This window comes from Leptodactylus fuscus, chromosome 4 (assembly GCF_031893055.1).
Source record: "Leptodactylus fuscus isolate aLepFus1 chromosome 4, aLepFus1.hap2, whole genome shotgun sequence".
Lineage (NCBI taxonomy): Eukaryota > Metazoa > Chordata > Amphibia > Anura > Leptodactylidae > Leptodactylus > Leptodactylus fuscus.
The window spans coordinates 123,833,318-123,839,946 of record NC_134268.1 but is presented as its reverse complement, the minus strand read 5'-3'; positions in this window follow the sequence as shown (position 1 = coordinate 123,839,946).

The window sequence follows — 6,629 nt, the reverse complement described above, 5'->3', positions numbered from 1 at the left end:
TGGTGTCATCTATTTTGGGGTGTTTTTCTTTATTTTCATCCCTTGTGTGCAAAAAAAACCTGCCTTTAAAATGACTCTTTTGTGTGAAAAAATATGAGAATTTTTTGTTTGATACAAATTCTTTTAAAACCTATGGGGTCAAAATACTCACTATACCCCTCAATGAATACCTCAAGGGGTCTAGTTTATAAAATGGGGTCATTTATTGGGGTTTTAAATTGCTTAGGTAACTCAAATTTTGTTTGAATGCGCAAAGGGCCTGAAACATTTAGAAGCAAAAATTGTGTCTTGAAATCCAGTTGGTGCTCCTTTCTTTTTGGGCCCTACCATGCGTCCGTACATAGAATTAAGACCACAAAGTGTACATTTTTGAACACAGGAGAAATGGGGTCATGTATTTAAGGGTGTTTTTCTTCATTTTCCTGTGTTATGTGCAAAAAAAACCCTGCCTTTAAAATGACACTTTTGTGTAAAAAAAATATGAATTTTTTTTGTTTGACGCAAATTTTCTAAAAACTTATGGGGTCAAAGTACTCACTATAAGCCTCAATGAATACCTTAAGGGGTCTAGTTTATAAAATGGTGTCATTTATGGGGTTTTTCAATTGCTTTGGTAACTGAAATCTTGTTCAAATGTGCAATGGGCCTAAAATTTGTGTTTTGAAATCCATTTGGCCTACCTACCTCTTGGACCCTACTGTACGTGCGTACATAGGACTAAGGCCACACAGTGTACATTTTTTAAAGGGGCTCTATCAGCAAAATTCACATATGTGTGAATAGCCTTTATAAAGGCTATTCAGGCACCGCTAAAGTTATATTAAACTACACCCCCGTTTTAAAATAAAACCCTAAAAAACAATGTGATCTACTTACGCATCGTGCACGCTGGGCGGGCATTCAGGGTGCGCCGTCTTCTTCATCCACGCCTCCTCTTCCTCCGATGTCCTCGGGTCCCGTCCTCCTCCGGCGCTCGCGAACTGATATTGATATAAAAATCTGGCCTGGGCGCATGCGCAGTAGCCGTTGTAGAAACCGCATGCTACTGCGCATGCGCCCAGGCCATTTTTTTATATCAATGTCAGTTCGCGAGCGCCGGAGGAGGACGGGACCCGAGGACATCGGAGGAAGAGGAGGCGTGGATGAAGAAGATGGCGCACCCTGAATGCCCGCCCAGCATGCACGATGCGTAAGTAGATCACATTCTTTTTTAAGGGTTTTATTTTTAAACGGGGGGGGGGGGGTAGTTTAATATAACTTTAGCGGTGCCTGAATAGCCTTTTTAAAGGCTATTCACGCATATGTGGGTCTCTATCAGCATGATTTTGCTGATAGAGCCCCTTTTACACGGGAGAAGTGGGGTGATATATTTTGGGGTATGTTTCTTCTTTTTGATGTGTTGTGTGCAAAAAAACTGGCTTTAAAATGACACATATTTGAAGAAAATGAAAATGTAATTTTTTTCATCATTTGTAATAATTCTTGCAAAACAATATTTGTTTGATCAAAATGCTCACTATACCCCTCAAAGAATACCTGAAGGGGTCTAGTATTACAAATTGGGTCATTTAATGGGAGTTTCTGTCATTATGCCACCTATTCCTGTCTGCAAACATAGCTTGGTACAGGAAAAAAATCACATACCGTATTTTGCGGACTATAAGGCGCACTGGACTATAAGTCGCATTACCCATGAGCGCCTTAAAATCCTGTCTAGGTTCATATATAAGGCGCACCGGACTATAAGGTGCAGCGCTGTCCGGTGCGCCTTATATGTGATTGAAAGCGGCGGCACGCAGACTTTGCCGGCGGCCGCTTAACCCCCCGCGTGCCAGCCGCTTCTATTCATTTCAATGGCACGCTTCCATACATTGCAATGGGAGCGTGCTATTCGATAGTATTCGCTCATCTCTAACTTCAATTGTAAGAAGTTACAATTGAAGTGTATCTCGGTTTGGATATCAGTGTTGGATTGTACAGGTGGTCTGGCAGTTGGAATATGAGTAAAAGACTTGCAGGTTTGTATTGGCTAATGTGAAGGGGGGGGTGTCATTGTTTTGGGAATCCTTACCAGATCTGTGTGCCAAATTTGGTAAAGAACGGTCTTGTCGTTTGGTCGCGCATAAACCACAGACAGAAACTAATTTTTATACAGGGAGATATTTGACATTCAGTTATCCTATTTCATGCATTTTATTCTTTTTTCACAGATTTTTTTTTTGGCCAGAAAGAGAAGGAGCTAAAATCTGTGTTTCTGCAAACCACTGGAGTAAAGCACATTAGAGTTCCTGGATCCTCAGACTGCCTACGTTATTATTATGCTTGCAAGAGAAGTGGACATTTTCATTCGGAGAGCACTGGAAAAAAAACTATGAAGTCCCAAGGTTCTTGCAAAATTGGGACTTTTGGGTATATTCAGATTTTTTTTTTTTTGACAGGCGGATTTTGACGCAGAACCCTCCTCAAAATCCACCTGCAAAACTGCCTCCCTTTTATCTAATCCTCTGTGTTCGGCATCTTACACTACTATTCCTTGGCCCTGGTTAAGTGAGTTAAGTACTATTTAGTGATGGGCTTATATACTGTATAATTTTCGTCAGTTTGGGCACAAGCAGTTCTATATACTGCTGGAAAGCCGACAGTGCGCTGTCGGCTTTCCCGATCTGTGCCCAGGGTAAAGAGCTATCGGTACAGTCAGAAGGGCGTTCTTATCGCGCTGTACAGTGTGAGCGGGGAGGACCGGTACCGATAGCTCTTTACCCGGGGCACAGATCGGGAAAGCAGACAGCGCACTGTCGGCTTTCCAGCAGTATATAGAACTGCCTGTGCCCAAACTGACGAAAATTATACAGTATATAAGCCCATATCTAAATGGTACTTAACTCACTTAACCATGTTAGGCACAAATAGGGGGGGCCAGGGAATAGCGTACTGTCGGCTATCCAGCAGTATATAGAACTGACTGTGCCCAAACTGATGAAAGGTCCTCTATACACTTCTTTTCTGTGATGTTTATAAAGGTTTGTTCCACTACTAGCAATGAGCTTATGGTCATCATTAGTATCACAGTCTGGATAGGATTGATTTGGTTACCTATTTCAATTTCTCTTTTGCACTTGTTGCTACCTTCATCTTGTCAGCATTGTTAGGAATTACCCCGTGATACTTTATTTATTTCTTCTGTCTGATATTTTAGGAATTCTTTGATGTGGTTAACAACTAGGTTCATCTACATTTTACTATTTGATTCATATATCATACAGAAGCATTGGTGTGAATAGGATCAATTGGTTGTGCACTCTGCCGTATTTAGTACAGAATCCTGTACAGTTTTGTGTATGTCCTTGCATACAGTCATGGCCAAAAGTTTTGAGAATGATACAAATATTAATTTTTACAAAGTCTACTGCTTCAGTTTTTCTAATGGCAATTTGCATATACTCCAGAATGTTATAAAGAGTGATCAGCTTAACAGCAATTACTTGCAAAGTCAATATTTGCCTAGAAAATGAACGTTATCCCCCAAAACACATTTCAACATCATTGCAGCCCTGCCTTAAACGACCAGCTAACATCGTTTCAGTGATTGCTCCATTAACACAGGTGTGGGTGTTGATGAGGACAGGGCTGGAGATCAATCTGTCATGATTAAGTAAGAATGACAGCACTGGACACTTTAAAAGGAGGTTGGTGCTTGGCATCATTGTTTCTCCTCTGTTAACCATGGTTATCTCTAAAGAAACACGTGCAGTCATCATTGCACTGCACAAAAATGGCCTAACAGGGAAGAGTATCGCAGCTAGAAAGATTGCACCTCAGTCAACAATCTATCGCATCATCAAGAACTTCAAGGAGAGAGGTTCCATTGTTGGCAAAAAGGCTCCAGGGCGCCCAAGAAAGACCAGCAAGCGCCAGGACCGTCTCTTAAAAGTGTTTCAGCTGCGGGATCGGGCTACCAGCAGTGCAGAGCTTGCTCAGGAATGGCAGCAGGCAGGTGTGAGTGCATCTGCACTCACTGTGAGGCGGAAGCTCTTGGAGCAAGGCCTGGTCTCAAGGAGGGCAGCGAAGAAGCCACTTCTCTCCAGAAAAAACATCAGGGACAGACTAATATTCTACAAAAGGTACAGGGAGTGGACTGCTGAGGACTGGGGTAAAGTCATTTTCTCTGATGAATCCCCTTTTCGATTGTTTGGGACATCTGGAAAACAGCTTATTCGGAGAAGACGAGGTGAGCGCTACCACCAGTCTTGTCTCATGCCAACTGTAAAGCATCCAGAAACCATTCATGTGTGGGGTTGCTTCTCAGCTAAGGGAATCGGCTCTCTCACAGTCTTGCCTAAAAACACAGCCATGAATAAAGAATGGTACCAGAATGTCCTCCAACATCAACTTCTCCCAACCGTCCAAGAGCAGTTTGGCAATCAACAATGCCTTTTCCAGCATGATGGAGAACCTTGCCACAAAGCAAAGGTGATAACTAAATGGCTCAGGGAACAAAACATAGAGATTTTGGGTCCATGGCCTGGAAACTCCACAGATCTTAATCCCATTGAGAACTTGTGGTCAATCATCAAGAGACGGGTGGACAAACAAAAACCTACAAACTCTGACAAAATGCAAGAATTGATTGTGCAAGAATGGACTGCTATCAGTCAGGATTTGGTCCAGAAGTTGATTGAGAGCATGCCAGGGAGAATTGCAGAGGTCCTGAAGAAGAAGAGTCAACACTGCAAATATTGACTTGCTGCATTAACTCATTCTAACTGTCAATATAAGCTTTTGTTACTCATAATATGATTGCAATTATATTTCTGTATGTGATAAAAACATCTGACAAACACACATAAAAATCAGAGGCCAGCAGATCATGTGAAAATATAATATTTGTGTCATTCTCAAAACTTTTGGCCATGACTGTATATATGTATGTTAATCAATTTTGTATGATCTAATAAAATTATTTTTTGTAAATTCTTCATAATTGTATGTGGTTATTATGTTGAGTGTCATACTTACCCCCTTCCTTTTTTCGGTTTTTGGTGCTATTTTTTATGAATCATTAGACCCACTAGGCAAGTAGAAATTTAATATACCGTATAGACTCGAGTATAAGCCGAGTTTTTCAGCACAGTTTTTGTGCTGAAAAAGTCCGCCTCGGCTTATACTTGAGTCAAGTTGGGCAGCTGCTTGAATTTCAAACTGCACAAGTACTTACGGTACTTCTGCTAGCAGGCCCGGCACGCAGCCTTCGCTCTCTTGCTCTCCAGACCCCGCCCCACCATCACACGACAGGTGACATGGCCACGTAATCTCAGGCACGCACCCTGTGTGTATCTGTGTCCTTGGACTACTAGCAGAAGTACTGTAAGTACTTCTGCAGTTTGAAATTAATGCTCTCCGTGGTCAGGGGAGGTGGTGTTTTGGTTGTCTGTCTGCCCCTTCCCTGAGCTAGAGGACTGTGTTGTTTTTTTGTTTTTTTTTCCCCCACTTGGAATTCAGCCTGGCTGAATATAGGGTATATGCAGTGCTCCTATTAACCCCTTCCCGACGGAACAGGAGCCTATATTCTATATATACCCTATATTCAGTAGACCAGGCACTTTCAGACACAGGGATACCTAATGTGTATGTGTTTCATAGTAATTTTCTACTTTTGTATGTATTCTAGGGAAAGGGGTGATTTACATCTTTTTTTTAAAGCTTCTTTTTCCCCCCACTATTTTATGGGAGATTCTATACATTGATATTGTGGCTGGTCATAGACCCCCCCCCCCCCCCATCGAGTATATACGGTAAGTAAACACGACCTGTACAAGAAACAGTCAGCAAGAAGTGAGGGGCTTCAACATATCAAAAATCAATCACAACCTAAGAGGCCTAACAAGTAGGATTGCTTGTAATGGAGCTTTTACATTTGTATATGCTAGAGTGTTAAAAAAATCTCATTTTTATTTAATAAAACAACAGTGTAAAACTTTGAAGTAGTCAACTTCAAAATTACTCTTCTGCATATAAATAAGGATCATTTTCAGCATGAACCTCCATGATATCTTGGTCAGGATTTTGAAGTAGTTGCAGAATATTTTCTTTTTGGGCAGCAGTTGGTTTTGTTAACCCAAAAGTAAGGTCACTCTGGACTTTTCATTTTTTGATAGATTTGTAACGTAACTGCCGTAAAATACACTCACCGGCCACTTTATTAGGTACACCTGTCCAACTGCTCGTTAACACTTAATTTCTAATCAGCCAATCACATGGCGGCAACTCAGTGCATTTAGGCACGTAGACATGGTCAAGACAATCTCCTGCAGTTCAAACTGAGCATCAGTATGGGGAAGAAAGGTGATTTGAGTGCCTTTGAACGTGGCATGGTTGTTGGTGCAAGAAGGGCTGGTCTGAGTATTTCAGAAACTGCTGATCTACTGGGATTTTCACGCACAACCATCTCTAGGGTTTACAGAGAATGGTCCGAAAAAGAAAAAACATCCAGTGAGCGGCAGTTCTGTGGGCGGAAATGTGTTGTTGATGCCAGAGGTCAGAGAAGAATGCCCAGACTGGTTCGAGCTGATAGAAAGGCAACAGTGACTCAAATAGCCACCCGTTACAACCAAGGTAGCCAGAAGAGCATC